General features: G+C 41.2%; 1 protein-coding gene and 1 pseudogene across 4 annotated transcripts in view; both read left to right on the top strand.

Annotated features, from left to right (window-relative positions):
- The first annotated feature begins 1,060 nt into the window (after positions 1-1,060).
- Positions 1,061-19,095, top strand: part of CUNH8orf89 (chromosome unknown C8orf89 homolog) — a 41,645-nt gene continuing 23,610 nt past the window's right edge. For all 4 annotated transcript variants that reach the window (XM_058444352.1, XM_032759844.2, XM_058444351.1 and 1 more), the window contains exon 1: positions 1,061-1,341. The gene's annotated coding sequence lies outside the window, so the exon portion shown is untranslated. The remainder of the gene's footprint in view (positions 1,342-19,095) is intronic.
- On the top strand, positions 8,814-9,509 carry LOC116813322 (peroxiredoxin-like 2A; annotated as a pseudogene).

Here is a 19,095-nt window from a genome sequence, read left to right as displayed (position 1 = left end):
GGTTAGTGTTTCTCCACTTAGATTGCAACGCCAGAACTAAATTCTTAATTGGTTTTGGGATGAGCCCTAGACTTTTTTCTAATTAAGTACTCCACGTGATTTTTAATATGCAGCCTAGTCCTCTTGTTAGGTGGGTTAACTTTCCCTCACCCAGGATCACATAACTAAGTTGTGGGGCCAATGTTACGATTCCAGGCCTAATTTGAGTGTTAAAAAAAATAACCAAATGACCTAGGAGAGGTTAGTGTAGAGCTTAATAAGAATGGAGAAAAGTGTGTTGAGAGCAGTTTCAGGAGATTTTGTGGGATCTGAAACCTTATTACCAGGGGATAAGCTTGCAGCTCTAGTGGGGAGTCAAATCATGAAGGCAGAGGCTTTATATGATAATCTGGCAAGAGTACAGATACTAAGATCCCACTGTGCAAGACAGGGTGCTAGGTGTCCAAGCCAGAGAGGACACACACACCTAACCTTTTATAAAGGAACCAGAACAAAGGAGTCAGAACATGGAATTTGGGCGGACTCGTGAGGGAACTCGTCCTTGTCATTTACCTAAAATTGGGCTAGTCAGGTATTAAGTGGCTAATATTTAAAAGGTACAGCTCATCAGTACTCTGGAAAGCCTGGTTATTTTGAACCTGAAAAATAAGTCTTTGATACAAGCTGATGTGCAAACAACCCAGAAAACTGAATTACACCAAGCTTGCCTAACTGCCCTCTCCTTGCCCTAGACGTGCTTCCTGGTGCTGTTTGCCATTGGGCCCTCACCTTGTGTCATCACTGACCAGTGTTCACCCAGCTTTGATTCAGCTCGCTCCCCCACATTACCCGCCATACCCGGCAGCAGTGACCTGAAGGCAGAGGCACTAGTGCTGGTCGAGGAGTCACGGTGGCCTCCGCTGCCCAAGCTGTCCAAGCACCCGTCATGGCCCTGAACCCTAACACTGGGCCCCTTGCCCTATGGAACTGAGGCCCGAGGCCCCGGTCGCCTAGCAACTGGTGTGCCTAGGGCAGGCAGGGCTGCAGCCTCGGAAGACGCTGGCCGGGCTGGGCCGGGCCCAGCGTCACCGGGCTGCTGGCCGCGGGGCATGCTAGCTCCAGGAGCGGTGAATGTGGGAGCTCGCGGCCACCTGCATCACATGTCCCGCCCCGCCGCCGTGGCCAGCCCTGCGACAAGGCCGGACTGGGCGGGGGGCTCAGGTGGGCACCGGGCTTCCGCTGGCTCCCATATTGCCCGCCGTGCCCGCTGCCCCAGCCACCCCTGCTGCCAGAGCCTCCTACCTGGGCCGCAACGGCAAGGATCGCAAAGAAGCCCCGCCCCTCGGTGCAGCTGCGGGCACAGTGAGTGCGGGCGGCTGGCCGGTCTCAGGACGAGCCCTGGCCAAGGAGCGGGAGGCCCAGGGGACTTGCCAGGTCAGGGCTGGGTGGGAGGTCGGGTCCGGAGGTCATCTAGTCCCACTCCCTCCCACGAAGGGGACACTAAGTCTCAGAGAGGCTCGTGGGTCACTCCGAGGATGCTCTAGATGCACTTTATGATGGGAGCTGGCAGAAACACCTGGGCATGAGGACCTGAGGAAGGCTACCAGGTGGGGTCGGGGCATGAGATTGAGGGAAGCGGGTCTGCCTGCCGGATCTGTATATTCTTTCTGCACCCCTTACTTCTGGTAAGTAAGTGCTTACATCTATCCCTTAAGTGGACACACCCTTACAGATTGACCCTCCCAGGCTTAAACTGGACTGGGGGGGACGTGTTTACTTTTCTTCCCTTGCCTACCCGTGTGTCTCCCTTCTCCCACACTTGCACCCAGCCATGCAGTGGGACATGGGAGACCAACCCAGTTAGATTGTTGTAACCCTGTTTCTGTTGCCAATTTTACTTTGAACCATTTCTGATTTACCTGTAATTTGTGTGTGTGTTACTTTTCTCACCAGGAGTTAAAAGTACTAGAAATTATTTGTGTAACATAGGTAGTCTTTTCTATTGTACTGGTCATTTTCCCATACAACCTTTTTGGGGTCATAGACATCATAAAAACCGGAGTCTCCAGACAAATGCAAACAACTTTGTGAGCACTTTTAGGGTATTATAATCCCTAAAGCACAAGAATTCTTGCTCCTCTTTATTGACTTATTATGTACATTGTTAACAAGTTAAAATCTCTTGTTACAATGGTGTTTCTTAAGAAATACTCTGACATTTCCTTTTTTAAGTTCTTCCTTACATTTTTCAAATTACATTATAATGTATTAGTACTTATTCAAACAGTACAGAAGTATATGGAGTTAGAAAGGAGAGGTCTATGCCTTTCTTTACTTTTTAATCCTTGTTAGAATTCATTTGGTGTTCATTCTTCTTCTTTTTTCCTTTGTTTTTTGGTCATAATGGAATCATACCATGAATTATTTTGAGAAATATCTTTTTTCCCTTATGATGGAGAGGGCCAGGTGTGGTGGCACACGCCTGTAATCCCAGCACTTTAAGAGGCCGAGGCGGGCAGATCACAAGATCAGGAGTTTTGAGACCAGCCTGACCAACATGGTGAAACCCCCATCTCCACTAAAAATACAAAAATTAACTGGGCATGGTGGCGCGTGCCTGTAATCCCAGCTACTCAGGAGGCTGAGGCAGGAGAATCGCTTGAAACCGGAGGCGGAGGTTGCAGTGAGCCAAGATGGTGCCACTGCACTCCAGCCTGAGTGACAGAGTAAGACTCCGTCTCAAAAAAAAAAAAAAAAAAAGATGGAGAATACCATTCATATCAGTTTACTTAGGTCCACACTGAGTATTTCATAGTACAGATGTATCAGTTTATGTGACCATCCCTCATTAAGATTGGTTTCAATTTTTCCCTGTTACAAACAATGCAACAATAGACATTCTTTTTTTTTTTTTTTTAGACAGAGTTTCGTTCTTGTTGCCCAGGCTGGAGTGCCATGGTGCGGTCCTGGCTCACTGCAACCTCCGCTTCCAGGTTCAAGCAGTTCTCCTGCCTCAGCCTCCCGAGTAGCTGGGATTACAGGCGTGTGCCACCACGCTCGAGTAATTTTTTTGTATTTTTAATAGAGATGGGGTTTCACCATGTTGGCCAGGGTGGTCTCGAACTCCTGACATCAGGTGATCTGCCTGCCTTGGGCTCACAAACTGCTGGGATTACAGGTATGAGCCACCATGCCCAGCCACAATAGACATTCTTACACATGGGAACAGTTCTACAGAATAAATTCCTTGAAGCAGAAGTGCTAAGTCAGATGTAGGCACATTAAAAAATTTTGATAGAATCTTGCCTTCAAGAATCTTGAATGATCTTTTTATCAACAGACTGTATTGAGAAAAATCTGTATTTATTATTCTTTAAAAGAAGAGAATAGCTGCCACTTAGTGTTTATAACATGTCAGGTACTGTGCTGAACACTTCACATGCGTTTTAAAATGTAATCCTCACCTTATGAGAGTCAGAGGCAGAATTATTTTCTTCATGACCCCGTGGTTCTGTAGCTCTTGAGGGGCACATTTAAGATTAGAATCCAAGTTCATTTTGCTTCAGCGCCTGGGTTCTTTGCAGGGTCTGAATCCCTGCTCAGTCATTGACTGGAATCTGTGTTTCATTGGGTGACTTAAGGATTAAATTGGATTGTGTATTTGCTGTTACAGTAATGTCATTAATAATTCCCTTCTCCAGGAACTTGCACAATTGGACATGGTCCAATGCTTCCTATGATGCTGGTTCCCCTGAACTGTCTGCCTCTCCATTCCTTCTCTGCCTTTTCTTCTTCCTGCCTTGCATATATTTTAAGGAAATCTCTGGCTTTTCTTCTTTCTCTCAAATCTCCTTTGCCAACTTTATTACAGTCTCTGGCCTTATTTCTCACGCATAAATAGATAACTCTTAACATTTGCATCTTCAAACCTGTGCACCTCAATTCGTACTGCATAGATCCAGATAATATATCTCCATTGGATGTCCTGTACTCTCTTTTTTCTAAAACAGAACTCCTTGTTGCCCTCCACCTCCAGACTAGCATGTCCTGTTTGAATTTAATTCATGGTTCCATAATTCTCTCAGTCACCTCAATTCCCAGCCTCAGTCAGCTTTGTCTCCTTTTTCTCTGCCGAATCTCCCAAATTCAATAATCAATCTTGCATTCTCACTGTGACCACTCTAAATACTCTGGACTATTATGATTGCCTTGTAATTTCTCTTTTGGGCTCCAGTCTCTGCCATATTAATTTTTCTAAAGCATAGCTGTGAATAGAAACCATACCTCTGTTCAGAATATATACCATATGTCTGTTCTGTGGTTCCACGTTACTCAAGAAAATATAGACCACTTTGTCCAGCATTCAGATTTGTCTGTAATCTCATCCAATTTATCATTTCATTATTTCTCACACTGCCTTTATCTGAACCCCTCCCTCCAGGCAATCCAGAGTACTTATATTACATTCTCTGTGACATCTTTCCCATCTATATCTTTTCCTGGAATGCCTCTACCTACATTTCTGCCGTCTAAATCTTATTTAAATGCCATTTTCTAATTTCTTTAAAGTCTTTTTTTAATCTCCCCCTGAAAGTAATATCTCCCTCCTTTTAACTCTTCTACTACTTTATATATCTCCTAAGGATTTAATTTATACACACCGCTTTGTATTATAGTTGTATAAGTGGCTACTGTTTTTTCTTCTGGACTGGAAATTCTGTGCAGGCAGAATCTCTCTTTAGTTATTTTTGTGTTTTTTGTGCATGTGACACATTTATGTGTATATCGTACATGCTTAATGAATATATTTAAGTTAGTTACTACATTATTTGAGAATAGAAAGTCACACGTATTAGCCTATTGCTAGCTGTAGTGACAAACAGATCCCAACATTTTCTTGATTTAACATAGAAAAGTTATTTCTTGCTCACATAACAATTTCAGGGTAGGCGTCCCTGGTCAGCAAGCGGCTTGCTTTCACTTGGTAGAAGGACCCAGACTCTGCCATTCGTCAGCACTTCACTCTTGTCTAAATCCAGTCAGCAGAAAGGCAAGGAGAAAGTATGAAGAAAGCATACTTGCTTAGCTTCTTAGAAGCTTTTTGCAGTGTTACACATTACGTTCGCTCACATTCCAGTCACAAGGAGGCAGCCACTTCCTAGAACAAATGCTGTTCCGTGGAGGAGGAGCCAAGATTTTAGTGGACAAACAACCTTCTCTCCCACAGTTAATTTCTACTTGTGAAAACCTTTGGGACTTAGCTTGAACATCACTTGCTCAAAAAGCAAAAAAACAAACAAACAAACAAACAAAAAAAACCCCAAAAACCCTCCTACTTCTCCAGTCTGGTTAAGGTCAGCAAAAGTTCTGTTGTGCCATAGAATTTGAAAGTAGCTTTATCATAATGAACTAATTACTCCTCCCCACTCCCTCCCATAGACTGTATGCTTTATCTTTAATCATTGTTGTATTACAACTCCTAGCACAATGCATGACATGAATAAATAAATATCTTTCTCAATGAATCTATAACTCATCTTTCTTTATGTTCACTTGGTAATTATTTTGGTTCAAACCCTAAAATTAAAGATTATTTTGCCACCTGCTGTTTGACATTTGAGTTATTTTCATTCTCTTTTCTATTATAAGAAATACAGGAATTGATATTCATGTATCAATGATTATTTCTTTTTCTTTTTGTGGAGACAGGGTCTCACTATATTGCCTAGGCTTGTCTCAAACTCCTGGGCTCAAGAGATTCTTCTGCCTCTGCCTTCTAAAATGCTAGGATGACAGGTGTGAGCCACCACACCTGGCCAGTGATTATTTCTTTAGGATAAATTCCCAGAAGCAGAATTGCTGGGTCAAAAATATATACAGTTATAAGGACATGTATATTACTAGATTATTCGCTGGAAATGTTACACCAATATATACTCCCACTGAAACCTTATTCCTTGCACTCTGTCTTACTCTATTAATAGTAAAGAAAAAAATCCCTGCCATTTTGATTGGTGAAAGTAGCTCATTTTATCATCTGCCTTTTATGTGAGTACTAGAGAGAATGAATTTTTTATTGACTGTGTTTTCTCTGCAATAAGTTGCCTGGTCTTTAATAAATGCACTCTCAGTAGGATTATTTTTCTTTTCTTTTTTGATTTTAAGATGTATATATATAAAATAAATTACTGGCCAGGAGTGGTGGCGCATGCCTGTAACCCCAGAACTTTAGGAGGACGAGGTGGGTGGATTACCTGAGGTCAGGAGTTTGAGACCAGCCTGGCCAACATGGTGAAACCCCATCTCTACTAAAAATGCAGAAAAATTTAGCTGGGCCTGGGGCCTTGTCCCTGTAATCCCAGCTACTCAGGAGGCTGAGGCAGGAGAACTGCTTGAACCTGGGAGGCGAAGGTTACAGTGAGCCGATATCGTGCCACTGCACTCCAGCCTGGGCAACAGAGTGAGACTCCATTTAAAAATAAATAAATAAACAAGTTATTCAGTTCTTTATGTCATTATTTAAAAAGCTATTCTGGGAACTTCTGGGCAATGTGGCAGACTGAGCTGGCATGGAAGGGTCCCCATTTTGCTTCAATATATTTCAAATGCTGAGTAAAAGATAATTTATGGAAATGTGGCTAAGCTAGGAACAAAGAAAAGGAAATCTCCAGGTGCCTGAAATGAAAGGAATCTTCACAGAGAAAGCCACCGTTGAGCCATCTCCTGAAAGCTGGGAGTCACAAAGAAGTACTGTTCAGTTACTATGGCTTCGTAACAAATTTCTCCAAAACTTAGTGGTATAAAACAACCATTTATTGTGCTCATGGATTCTGTGGATCAGGAATTCGGACAGTGCACAGCATGGACAGCTTGGCTCTGCTTCAGGATGTCTGGAGCCTCAGCTGGAAGATTTGAAGGCTCAGGATGGGAGTCTCCTGAAGGTTTATTCACTCACATGTCTGGTGGTTGATGCTGGCTCTTGACTGAGACCTTAGCTGTAGATGTCAGCTGTAATCTTTATATGTGGCCTCTCCATGTCACCTGGCTTCCTCACAAAATGGTGGCTGGATTTCAAAGGTGAGTGTCCTGAGAGCCAAGTGGAAGTCATATCACTTTTATGACCTAGCTTTGGAAATCACATAGTGTGGTTTCTACTGTTTTTTTGTTTGGCTGAGGAAATTGGTTTCAGGGAAAGAAACAGATCTCACCTCTTGGTGGAAGAGAGGAGGAACATCACAGTGAAGAAAGAGCATGTGGGACTGCATATGCATTAGTACACCTATCTTTGAAAAATAAAATCTACCACAAGGACCCTTTGACCCTAAGATGATAACTAGAAAAACATCCCCTTATTGACCTGAGGAGGATAGAAGGAAGCTTGCCATCTACTTGAGCTATAGTAAGAAAAGAGTCAGCTGCTAGAGATTAGAGATTAATAGTCCACACTAGCTCAAGTCTGGGGTCTGAATTCATATTACTACATGGTCACGACTGTAGTCCAAGAAATTGACATTTTAGCTGGTCTGGTATCTCTGACACCCAGGGCCAGGCAAAGATCAATGGAAAACCTCTCTGTATAGCAAAGTTCCTGTAATTCAAGGAATCCTTAACTTCTGTAGATATCGATCTCTCTACAGATGAGTTTGTAAAGATTACAGAATATGTAAGGAAATTAACTGCAAGGAAGCAGACTTCACAGATGCTGCAAACGGGAGATTTGTACCCTAAAACTAAATAGAATGGCATAGAAAAAAATTTAAAGTTTTCATATTCAAGAAGATGAAGGAATGGAAACCATAAGACAAGAACAAGACCATATGAAGAAGAGCAGAAGGACTGGGAAAATGTCCTGTAATACTTAGGACAGTTTGGTACAACAAAGAATTGTCCTTTTAATTAACAGGGTAGCTAAAATGAGAATTAAAAAGGGGGAAAAAAAGAATGAAAAAAAGAGTTGTCCTACCTAAGATGCTTGGGTTGAGACTCTCAGTATAGAAAGTAGGGGGAGTTATGGATCACTAAAATGACTATAGTTAAAGATAGTCATTGAACACACTCATTAACTCACTTCCTTCTAAAATTCTGTTGAAATGATAGGAAAGGGTTTAAAAAACTTTTTAATAGCATGGATTTATAAGAACTTAGAGAATAATAGAGATAGTATCAACAAAATTTGGAAGTTGGAATCAGAACAGTATTGGGCTTCTCAACAATGAGAATCAAAACATGTAGACTATGGAATAGTCCTTTCAACATTCTTGGAAAAATAATTTATAATCTGAGATCCTGTTCTCATCCCAAGTTATCAATAAGTATGGGGGTAAAACATAGAAAATTTTCAGACACACAGGATCTTAAAAAATTTTACTTCCAGGGGCCTACCCCTGGGACCCTTGGGGCCAGGTGGTTTGGCCCCTCAGCGCCTGAGCGTCAGGGTAGGAGAAGGCTAGCAGAAGGGAGGCACTTGTGGTGGTTTTTAAAAAGAAAATAATGAGGATTTATTTTGAAAAGCATTGTGAAGGAGTCAGCTTGAATAGTCTTGAATGCTCCTGCTTAGGTTCAGCCTTGGAGAGTGAGAATCGGGATTCTGACTGCAAGCCCTGACTCCTTACCATACTCATTCATCAGAAAACTCTCCATTTTGCGTACAAATAACGTTTTAGGGGGTAATCATTGTTTTAGAAATGAGAAAGAATTATACATCGTATTCTGGCACTTTTTGTAAGCATCTATTCAGAGGTTTCTGAATCTGGCATTTGAGAGTAGGGCTGGGCCAGAACCAGGCAGACACACACCCCAAGGAGCAGAGCTGAGAGTTGGAGACTGAGGCAGAAATGTCTTTCCTCCAGGACCCAAGTTTCCTCACCATGGGCATGTGGTCCATTGGTGCAGGAGCCCTGGGGGCTGCTGCCTTGGCATTGCTGCTGGCCAACACAGACATGTTTCTGTCTAAGCCCCAGAAAGCGGCACTGGAGTACCTGGAGGATATAGACCTGAAAATGCTAGAGAAGGAACCAAGGACTTTGAAAGCAAAGGAGCTATGGGAAAAAAAAAAAAATGGAGCTGTGATTATGGCTGTGCGGAGGCCAGGCTGTTTCCTCTGTTGAGAGGAAGCTGTGGATCCCTCCTCCCTGAAACCCATGTTGGATGAGCTGGGTGTCCCCTTCTATGCAGTGGTAAAGGAGCACATCAGGACTGAAGTGAAGGATTTCCAGCCTTATTTTAAAAGAGAAATCTTCCTGGATGAAAAGAAAAAGTTCTATGGTCCACAAAGGCAGAAGATGATGTTTATGGGATTTATCTGTCTGGGAGTGTGGTACTTCTTCTGAGCCTAGAATGGAGGCTTCTCTGGAAACCTGGAAGGAGAAGGCTTCATCCTCAGGGAAGTTTTCGTGGTGGCATCAGGAAACCAGGGGATTCTTCTCAAGCACCAAGAAAAAGAATTTGGAGACAAAGTAAATCTACTTTGTCTGGTTCTGGAAGCTGCTAAGATGATCAAACCACAGACTTTGGCCTCAGAGAAAAAATGATTGTGTGAAACTGCCCAGCTCAGGGATAACCAGGGGCATTCATCTGCGTTCATTGGATGTGCTGCTTCCACTTGTGTCCCTAAGGAGTGAGAAACCCATTTATACTCTATTCTCAGTATGGATTATTAATGTATTTTAATATTCTGTTTAGGCCTAGTAAGGCAAAATAGCCCCAACTGACAAAAATCTAAAAAACTAATGAGGATTACTAAGCTAAAACCTGGAAGATTTGAGGCTTAAAATTGACTGCCGGGATGGGCGCGGTGCCTCATGCCTGTAATCCCAGCACTTTGGGAGGCCAAGGTGGGCAGGTCCCTTGAGGTCAGGAGTTCTGGACAAGCCTGGGTTACATGGCAAAACTCTGCCTCTACTAAAAATACAAAAATCAGCCGGGGCATGGTGTGGTGTGCACCTGTAGTCCCAGCTATTCAGGAGGCTGAGGCAGGAGAATCACTTGAACCTGGGAGGTGGAGGTTGCAGTGAGCCAAGATCACGCCACTGCACTCCAGCCTGGATGACTGAGACTCCCTCTCAAAAAAAAAAAAAAAAAAAAAAAATTGACTGCTGTGCCTCATTACAAATGTATATGGTGTTTGGGTGCTGTTGTTTGAAATTATTTTTCTTTTCAGGTCTTCAAAAGTCTAAGAAAAGTTGATGGTTGACTTGAAGATTACAGAATTTAAGGTTTTTTGGCTTGTGTGTTTTCTACTAATAATTTGTTATATAATGTCAAAGTAATAATTTCATAATAGAATTGACATGCTCTGGGATAGTTTGACAAAGGTAAATTATAAAGTGAAACATCTTGTTTCATTGTCTTCCATTCTAACCTCAGAGATTTGTTTCTCTAGAATAAATAACCATCTCTGGCTTTAATAAAAGTATCAGAAGGCTGGGTGTGGTGGCTCACTCCTGTAATCTCAGCACTTTGGGAGGCGGGTGGATCACCTGAGGTCAGGCGTTCAAGAATAGGCTGGCCAACATGGTGAAACCCCGTCTCTACTAAAAATACAAAAAATTAGCAGGGCGTGGTGGCATGCACCTGTGATCCCAGCTACTTGGGAGGCTGAGGCAGGAGAATCGCTTGAACCTGGGAGGTGGAGGTTGCAGTGAGCTGAGATTGCACCACTGCACCCCAGTCTGGGTGACAGAGCAAGACTCTGTCTCAAAAAAAAAAAAAAAAAAAGCATCAGAAATCACCTGTATGTACAAGCTTTTCTGATACAACTAATAATAAAAATATATTTACCATAAAAAATTTTACTTCCTATGAACGCTTTCTCAGGAAGCTTCATAAAACAAGGGAGCAACAAAAACCAAACAAAAATAAGCTTATGTTCACACATAAATGCATACATAATTTTTAGAAATTAAGGCAATGTGATATTGTCTCAGGGGTAGTTAATAAGATCAGAGAAACAGTATCAAAATCAGACTCAAATATTAGGGGATCTTGGCTTTATCTTTTTGTCTTAGAGTAGGAAAGAGGATTTCTTCAATATGATATTATAGAAAAAGAAATAGACAAATTTGACTATATCAAAATGGAAAGTTTCTGATAAACTAAAAGACATAAGCAGGTTAAAAATAAACTAATAGTGGGAGAGATATTTGCAACATATTAACATATAAAGAATTAGTACTCACAAAATATAAAGCACTACAAATAAGAATAAAGCAAAACCCTGTACAAAAATGGGCAAAGCATAGAAATAGGCATTTCACAAAAGAGGAAACCTAAGTGGCAAATAAACACTTTTAGGGAAATAAAAATTAACAAGGTACCATTAAACATCCAAAGATTAGCAAAAATTAAAATAGCTTAATTGGCAGGGTACAGTGGCTCATGCCTGTAATTCCAGCACTTGGGAGGCTGAGGTGGGTTGATCACTTGAGGTCAGGAGTTTGAGACCAGCCTGGCCAACATGGTGAAAACTTGTCTGTACTAAAAATACAAAATATTAGCCAGGTGTGGTGGGGCATGTCTGTAATTCCAGCTACTCGGGAGGCTGAGACAGGAGAATTGCTTGAACCTGGAAGCCAGAGGTTGCAGTGACCTGAGATCAAGCCACTGCATTCCAGGCTGGGTGACAGCAAGACTCTGTCTCAAAAAAAAGAAAAGAAAAGAAAAAAAAGAACTACTACAAGTGTACATAAGAATGTGGGTAAACAAAAATTACAGGAATACAGGTAGAGATAACCACTTATTCAGTATAAATTAAGATTAGTACATGGAGAATAATCTATTAGTAGTAAGTAAAGTTAAATATCTGCACATCTTACAAACCAGTGAATCCAATTTTAGGTATATTGCCCTGCAGAAACACATGTGTATTAGGAGTCATATACAAAGATATTAACTGTCATATTGTTTGTAATATTAGAAAATTCTAAACAATTCACTTGACCACCTGTAGGAAGATGGATAATTACATATTCATGTAATCGATATGATGTAGACAGCAGCTAAAATGAATAAACTAAATCTATATGTACACTCAATCTCAGTCTCATGTGACTCAATCTCAATGACTCAATCTCAAGTGAAAAAGAGTTGCAGAAGATATATGTAACTTATTTATGTAAAACTAATAAAATATCAGACAACTCAGTATCTTTTCTCCTATACCTACCTGCAGTTAAAGTATAAAAGCAGACTTCAAGGATTCACACCAAATTTATGAGAGTGGTTGCCTCTGGAAAAGGAGCATGATAGGGGGATGGAAAAATATTTGCTGTCTTTCCCTTAAAAACATAGGAAGCAAACATGCAAATTCTTAAATTTTGCTAATATTTAAGCAAATATTAGCATATATTTAGCATAATGTTAGGGTGATAGGGAAACAAGTGCTGCATTTCTCTCTGTACCAATGCATTTTTTAAAACAAACAAAAGATAACCTAAAAAAGATGAAATGGCCAGGTGCGGTGGCTCACGCCTGTAATCCCAACACTTTGGGAGGCCGAGGTGGGCGGATCACAAGGTCAGGAGATTGAGACCATCCTGGCTAACACGGTGAAACCCCATCTCTACTAAAAATACAAAAAATTAGCCAGGCGTGGTGGCGGGTGCCTGTAGTCCCAGCTACTCGGGAGGCTGAGTCAGGAGAAGGGCGTGAACCCTGGAGGCGGAGCTTACAGTGAGCCGAGATCACGCCACTGCACTCCAGCCTGGGCGACAGAGCAAGATTCCATCTCAAAAAAAAAAAAAAAAAAAAAAAAAAAAAAAAAAAAAAAAAAAAAAAAAAAAAAAAAAAAAGATGAAATATGGTCTGCTGTATACCAAATAATATTATAGTGTCAGGTAAGCACCTCTCTCCCCCCATCCAAAAAAAAGTCCTTTTGACAAGCAATATAATATAAAAAAGAAAATAGTTAACAGTTATCTCAAGGTGGTAAAAAAAAAAAAATTAGATGAACGTTTCAGAAAAGCATAATTTGGATGATATATCATTACAAAATATAACATTTTGACCTTTTAATGGTATTTCTTAGTTCTATTTAGTAGTTTTAAGAGTCATAAAATATACTTAACTAAGAAATAAAATAATTAGAATACATTCCATATAGTTACTAAGGTTAAGCAAGATAAACAGTTGGATATTAAGAAGACCACCTTATGTATCAATCTCCCATTTAAATTTTGAAGTTTGAAGTATCTTTCAGAAGAAAAAAAAACTGGCATCATCAACAAAAAAGCACCACAAGTTCTCACTCTGAGCACAGACTTCACGTGGAACTGACAGCCTGGGCCCCAGGCTTCAGGCTGCACTGGGGACCGCCTCTTTTCACCTAGGAGCCTGACTCCTTCCGCCATCAACCTGCCGTCCATGGTGCCCATGGCACCCAGGCTATTCATGCAGAGGAGTTCCTGCAGGGCCAAACTGAGCTGCCCTCAGCCCCACCTCGGCCTCCCTCCTGTGCTCATCAGTGACCACAGTCTGGAGAGGGCCAAGGTGGCAGGCGGCTGGCATGTTAGTGCCACCCTGAGTGAGCATACGCCCAGCCAGGTTGTGACAGTGCCCGGGCTCGGCCATAACTTTGCTCTAAAAGCAGAGTGGGCACTGGGAGCTGGGAGAGGCCAGGCAGGGGAAGCAAGCACTTTCAGGCCTAAAGGGGCTAGTGGTTTCCGGGGCCCTGAGAGTGCAGGGATGCCCAGGTCTGCAGCCATGGCTGGGTGGCTGCAGCTGTGCCCAGGAACATGGGGCTTCTGCCCCGCCGACTCAGAAAGGGGCATGGCTTCTGCCTGTTCCTGGCTCCCACTGGCTCCATGGAGCATGCAGCCCTGGCTGCACCTCCCCCACTGCAACTGGCATCATGGCAGTGACCACTCCAGACCGGTTGCTGCTGCCATCAGAAGTTTTGAACAAAATTCTGAGAACTTTTGAGGCTCCTAATTTCTCTGATTTTACTTGCCTTTTTCCTTGGCATTATAGGAGAGAGATTAAGGGCATCGTCTTTGCAGTAGGGAAGATGGCCTGAGTTAGATTTCCATTTCAAACAATCAGTAGCTATGGGATTTTGTTATCTAAACCCCAGGTTTCTCAATGTAAAATAGAGATGATAATAATAATAGTGCCATCCTCCAAGGTAGGCTCAATATTAACACTTTACAAGAATTAAGCAGCCATAAAAAATGATGAGTTCATGTCCTTTGTAGGGACATAGATGACGCTGGAAACCATCATTCTCAGCAAACTATCACAAGGACAAAAAACCAAACACCGCATGTTCTCACTCATAGGTGGGAATTGAACAATGAGAACACTTAGACACAGGAAGGGGAACATCACACACCAGGGCCTATCGTGGGGTGGGGGGAGGGAGGAGGGATAGCATTAGGAGATATACCTAATGTAAATGACGAGTTAATGGGTGCAGCACACCAACATGGCACATTGCATACATATGTAATAAACCTGCACGTTGTGCACATGTACCCTAGAACTTAAAGTATAATCAAAATATATATATTAAAAAAAGAATTAAGTGGGCTGATATAATGTACATGTCATGGTGCTTGGTATGGTGAGTATTCAAGGAATGTTAGATGTTTTAATTTTATTATGATTACAATAATAAGTATTAAACCCTGATTAGGTCCTGTCACAAATGGGCATAGAAATGGACAATTTTCCTGAGTTAACTGGTCAAAGGTGGGAGAGAGGAGAAAGGAAAAAGGAACTTAGAAAATGTTTCTTAATCTGCAAGAAAGATATACTTCTCTCATTAGGAATTAATTGAATTGCCAGTGGTAAAGGGGGAAAAGGTAGAGATCTAAGTTTGTAGTTTCACCCTGAAAGGAAAGAGGAAGAGGCACTGAGTCAAGCTATACCTCCCCTACTCCAGCCATTAGTCGATTATTGGCCTATAATAATAATCATGATGATTATGATAGTAATTGCAGCTATCATTTGTTTCTGTGCATAAGAAGGATCCCTTACTGTGGTCTGAAATGAAGATTCTTGCTTGAGAATTAAAGCAGTGTACTAGGTTGTATGGTTTGGCTCTGTGTCCCCATCCAGATCTCATCTTGAATTATTCTCCCATAATTTCCACATGTTGTGGGAGGGACCTGGTGGGAGATACTTGAATCATGGGGGTGGTTTCCCCCATGCTGTTCTCGTGGTTGTGAATAAGTCTCACGAGGTCTCATGGTTTGATAAGGGGAAAGCTGTTTCACTTGATTCTCATTCTCTCTCTTGCTGCCACCATATGAGATGTGCCTTTCACCTTCCGCCGTGATTGTTAGGCCTCTCCAGCCACATGGAATTGTAAGCCCAATAATCCTCTTTCTTTTGTAAATTGCACAGTCTCAGGTATGTCTTTATCAGCAGCATGAAAATGAACTAATACATTAGGCATTTAGTTAGGTGCTGTCTTAGTACGTGTTGCTATAAAAGAATACCTGAGGCTGGGTAATTTATAAAGGAAAGTGGTTTATTTCACCCATGTTTCTGCAAGCCGCACAAGAAGTGTGGCTCTGGCATCTGGTTGGCTTCTGGCAAGGGCTTTTGTGTTGCATCAAAAAATGGCAGAGAAAGTCTAAGGGGAAGTGGGCACGTGCAAAGAGGGACCTAACCCAAGGGGCATCCTGGCTTTATCACAACTCCCTTTCCTGAGGTGTAATCCATTTCCCCAGAGCCAATCCAGTCTCATAAGAGTGAGAACTCACTCACTGCCAGGAGAAGAGGCACCCAGCCATTCATGAGAGATCCACTCCCATGACCCAAATGCCTCCCACTAGGCCTCACCTCCCGACACCACCACACTGGGGGTAAAAGTCAACATGAGATTTGGGGAGGAAACAAACCATATTCAAGCCACAGCAGGTGTTTTCCTTAAGTTACCTTTAAACTTCACAATTACTCTGTAAGGCAGAACTAGCAGTGACTCTGTGGTGGTTCTCAAGATTGGGAGACTGAGGCATAGACAGGTTGACATGAAAATAAATGGCTGCCCTATCCAGGAAGGGGTGGCAGGAATTGGGGATTGCAAAGGGCTTTGAGGTGGCATGGATGGGGATGTATATATCACTCACCATTGCATCTATATTCATTCATCAGTTCATTTCTTGATTCACAGGCTGTGAAGTTTTATTTCACAGAACTTTATTTAGGGAAAGCTTAAATGTAACTTTTCCTATAAGTTGAATATTTAGACACAAATAAGCAAATTAATTGCTTTCAGATTTTGGAAGTGGGAAATATTTTTGTTCAGATAAGCACTTTGCAAGTGCTTTTCCTAATTTTTCTGAATGCTGCTTATTTTGTTAATTTTTATTTATTTATTTATTTAAAGATTAGAGACCAGATCTCCCTGTGTTTCCCAGGCTGGGCTCGAACTCCTGGGCTCCAGTGATCTGCCTGCCCTGGCCTCCCAAAGTTCTGGGATTACAGGTGTAAGCCACCACATCTGGACTATTTTTTAAATTTTGTTAGAGCTTCATTTTAATATTTCTTCTTTAGTTGTGTTCCTTCGGCCATCTCCCCTCCTTCCTGAAAGATAATTTGATAAAAGTAATAGTTTTTGTTTTGTTTTGTTTTCTGTTGTATAACATTTGATGCAAACCATTTAACCTCCCCAAATCCCAGTTTGTTTAACTAAAAAATTAGGGGATTAGGTCTCTTAATCAGTGATTTCTGCTGAACTATTCTGTTAATTTTCAAGTAAGGATCTCAATTCAGACAGGATTTAGATATTCTTTTTATACAGATATGTAGACCCGACTTTCAAAAACTGGTTAGTACGCTATTAAATTTTCAATGACTTTCACTTATCTCCTTGCTTATTTTTAGACGTTTGGTATTGGGATGGGGGTGCATGGGCAATTCTAATTCCAGAAATCTTGCACAGAATACATTTTTATTATAATGACTGAGGTTTTAAAAATGAAGATTTGAAAAAAAAACTTTGTTGTTTTTCGTTTCACTCAATGATTCTATTCTCTTTCACTAAGTAATTGAAGATTTTCTTGCTACTGTAAGTTTTTAATGAAGGTTCTTATATTAACAGGAACAACTTTCCATTAACATGCTAGTGTTGCTTCAGTGAGTTTAATCTCCATAAATAGGAACCCCTTACCTTCTTAATATCTTCAAAAATATAGATAAATATAACCAGATCTCTATGTTGAGGTCACCTTTTAATACATTTTAAAATTTTTGTCTAAGAATTCTGCTTTTACAACAATATGTGTCAAGTGCTGAGTAGTGCTGATTTTTAAAATAACAGTGAAAGCTACAGCTTTTTGAAGCTTACTCTGTTTACATACTATATTGAGTTATTATGTCATGGGAGCCCTTAAGGAGCTGGGTTTGTGTTGCATTATTGGAGGAGGCAGACAGTAGTATCTTAGTGCACAGCCTGCAGGAATGCTGAATACATGATTGCTTAAAGCTACCTGCATATATTAAGTGCTTTGAAGGTTTGCTGGGTGGATGAATTTATCCTGAGGCAGCCCGGCATCCCTGTAACGGTTGGTGGTTCTGCTAATGGAAAAGAACACTGTGCATCTGCCATTGCTTCTCATCCAGTGCAGATCAGACTGTAATGAATGTTCAAAGTTTTATATTGTACTAGGTTTGGAAAAATTCTGTGTTAGAGCAGAGACTATTGTTTCAATGTGATTTATGACAGTAGTGGTTAACCGAGAGGTTTTCATCTTTTCATTTTAGGAGAGCAAAAACTTACTGTCAGTTTTTTAGGGAGATTGTGGCATAACAACAAAATATCTTTTATATCGTAATCACTTTTCCTCAAATTCGACATGACCATTATTAAGTATTCCCTGTATTATATTATGAGACATAAAGGGAGGGAATGACATGTTTAGACTAATTTTTAAATAGAGATTTTGCCCTAGCCAGTGTAGCAGGGATTGCTAAAGTTTTCTCACACTACCTGTTCCTTCTTTTTTTTCAGTAAAAAGATTCCTGACATTTTTGCTGGATACTCGATCCCCACAGTAAAGTCTACATTTTCCACCTTGTTTTGCAGCTTGGTGTGACCACATGGCTAAGTTCTAATCAATAGGATGTAATCAAAACTTTGTATGACTTCTGGAAAGTGACCTTAAAGGGAAAGAGAATGTCTCTCCTGTTCCTTCTTCCTGTAGGCAGGAGCTCAAGCTGTTTTGTTTTGTTTTTCAATTGTGGAATATGCTCAGAACATCCCAAAGTAGAAAGAGTTATATAATAAGGCCCAATGTTCCAGTCACTCATTGCAACAATTAGCAACTCATGGCTGATGTGGTTTTACCCATACTGTCACCACTACCCTCTCCTTCCCACGCCCATTATATGGAAGCAAATCACAAACATTGCATCATTTTATCCATAATATTTCCATATATATCTGGAAAGATGAGAGTTCTTTTGAAAACACAAGCCATTATGACATCTTAAAAAATTAATCATAATTCTTTAATGTTATCAGATATCCTGTCAGTGCTCAGAATACCCTGATTGTCTCATAGAGTATCTTTTAAAAAGCAATTCATGCAAAGTTCATACACTGCAATTGTTTGCTATGTTTCTTTCTTTTTTTTTTTTTTTTTGAGACAGAGTCTCACCCTGTCACCCAGGCTGGAGTGCAATAGCACAGTCTCGGTTCACTGCAACCTTTGCCTCCCAGGTTCAAGCAGTTCTCCTGCCCCAGCCTCCTAAGTAGCTGGGATTACAGGTGCATACCACCATGCCTGGCTAATTTTTTTTGTCTTTAGTAGAGATGGGGTCTCACCATGTTGGCCAGGCTGGTCTCAAACTCCTGACCTCGTGATCTGCCTGCCTCAGCCTCCCAAAGTGCTGGGATTACAGGCATGAGTCACCATGCCCAGCCTGCTATGTTTCTTAAATCTCTTTTAATCTATAGATTATCCCTTCCCCCTCTACTGATGATTGACTGATTAATTGTAATTTATTTGTGGAAAGGAACAGTTTATTTGTCTCAAGTCAAAACTGCAGTCTGATTTTGCTGATTGTATCTCCGCAATGCCATATAATATGTTGTTTTGTCTCTCTAGTCCTCTAAAATCAGGAGTTAGATCTAAAGGCTTCATCAGAGTTGGGTTTGATTTTTTTCTGGCA

Source organism: Hylobates moloch, unplaced genomic scaffold (genome assembly GCF_009828535.3).
Source record: "Hylobates moloch isolate HMO894 unplaced genomic scaffold, HMol_V3 SCAFFOLD_9, whole genome shotgun sequence".
In the NCBI taxonomy this organism is placed as follows: domain Eukaryota; kingdom Metazoa; phylum Chordata; class Mammalia; order Primates; family Hylobatidae; genus Hylobates; species Hylobates moloch.
Note: the sequence above shows the minus strand (reverse complement) of the source record. Positions and strands in the feature narration are given on the sequence as shown.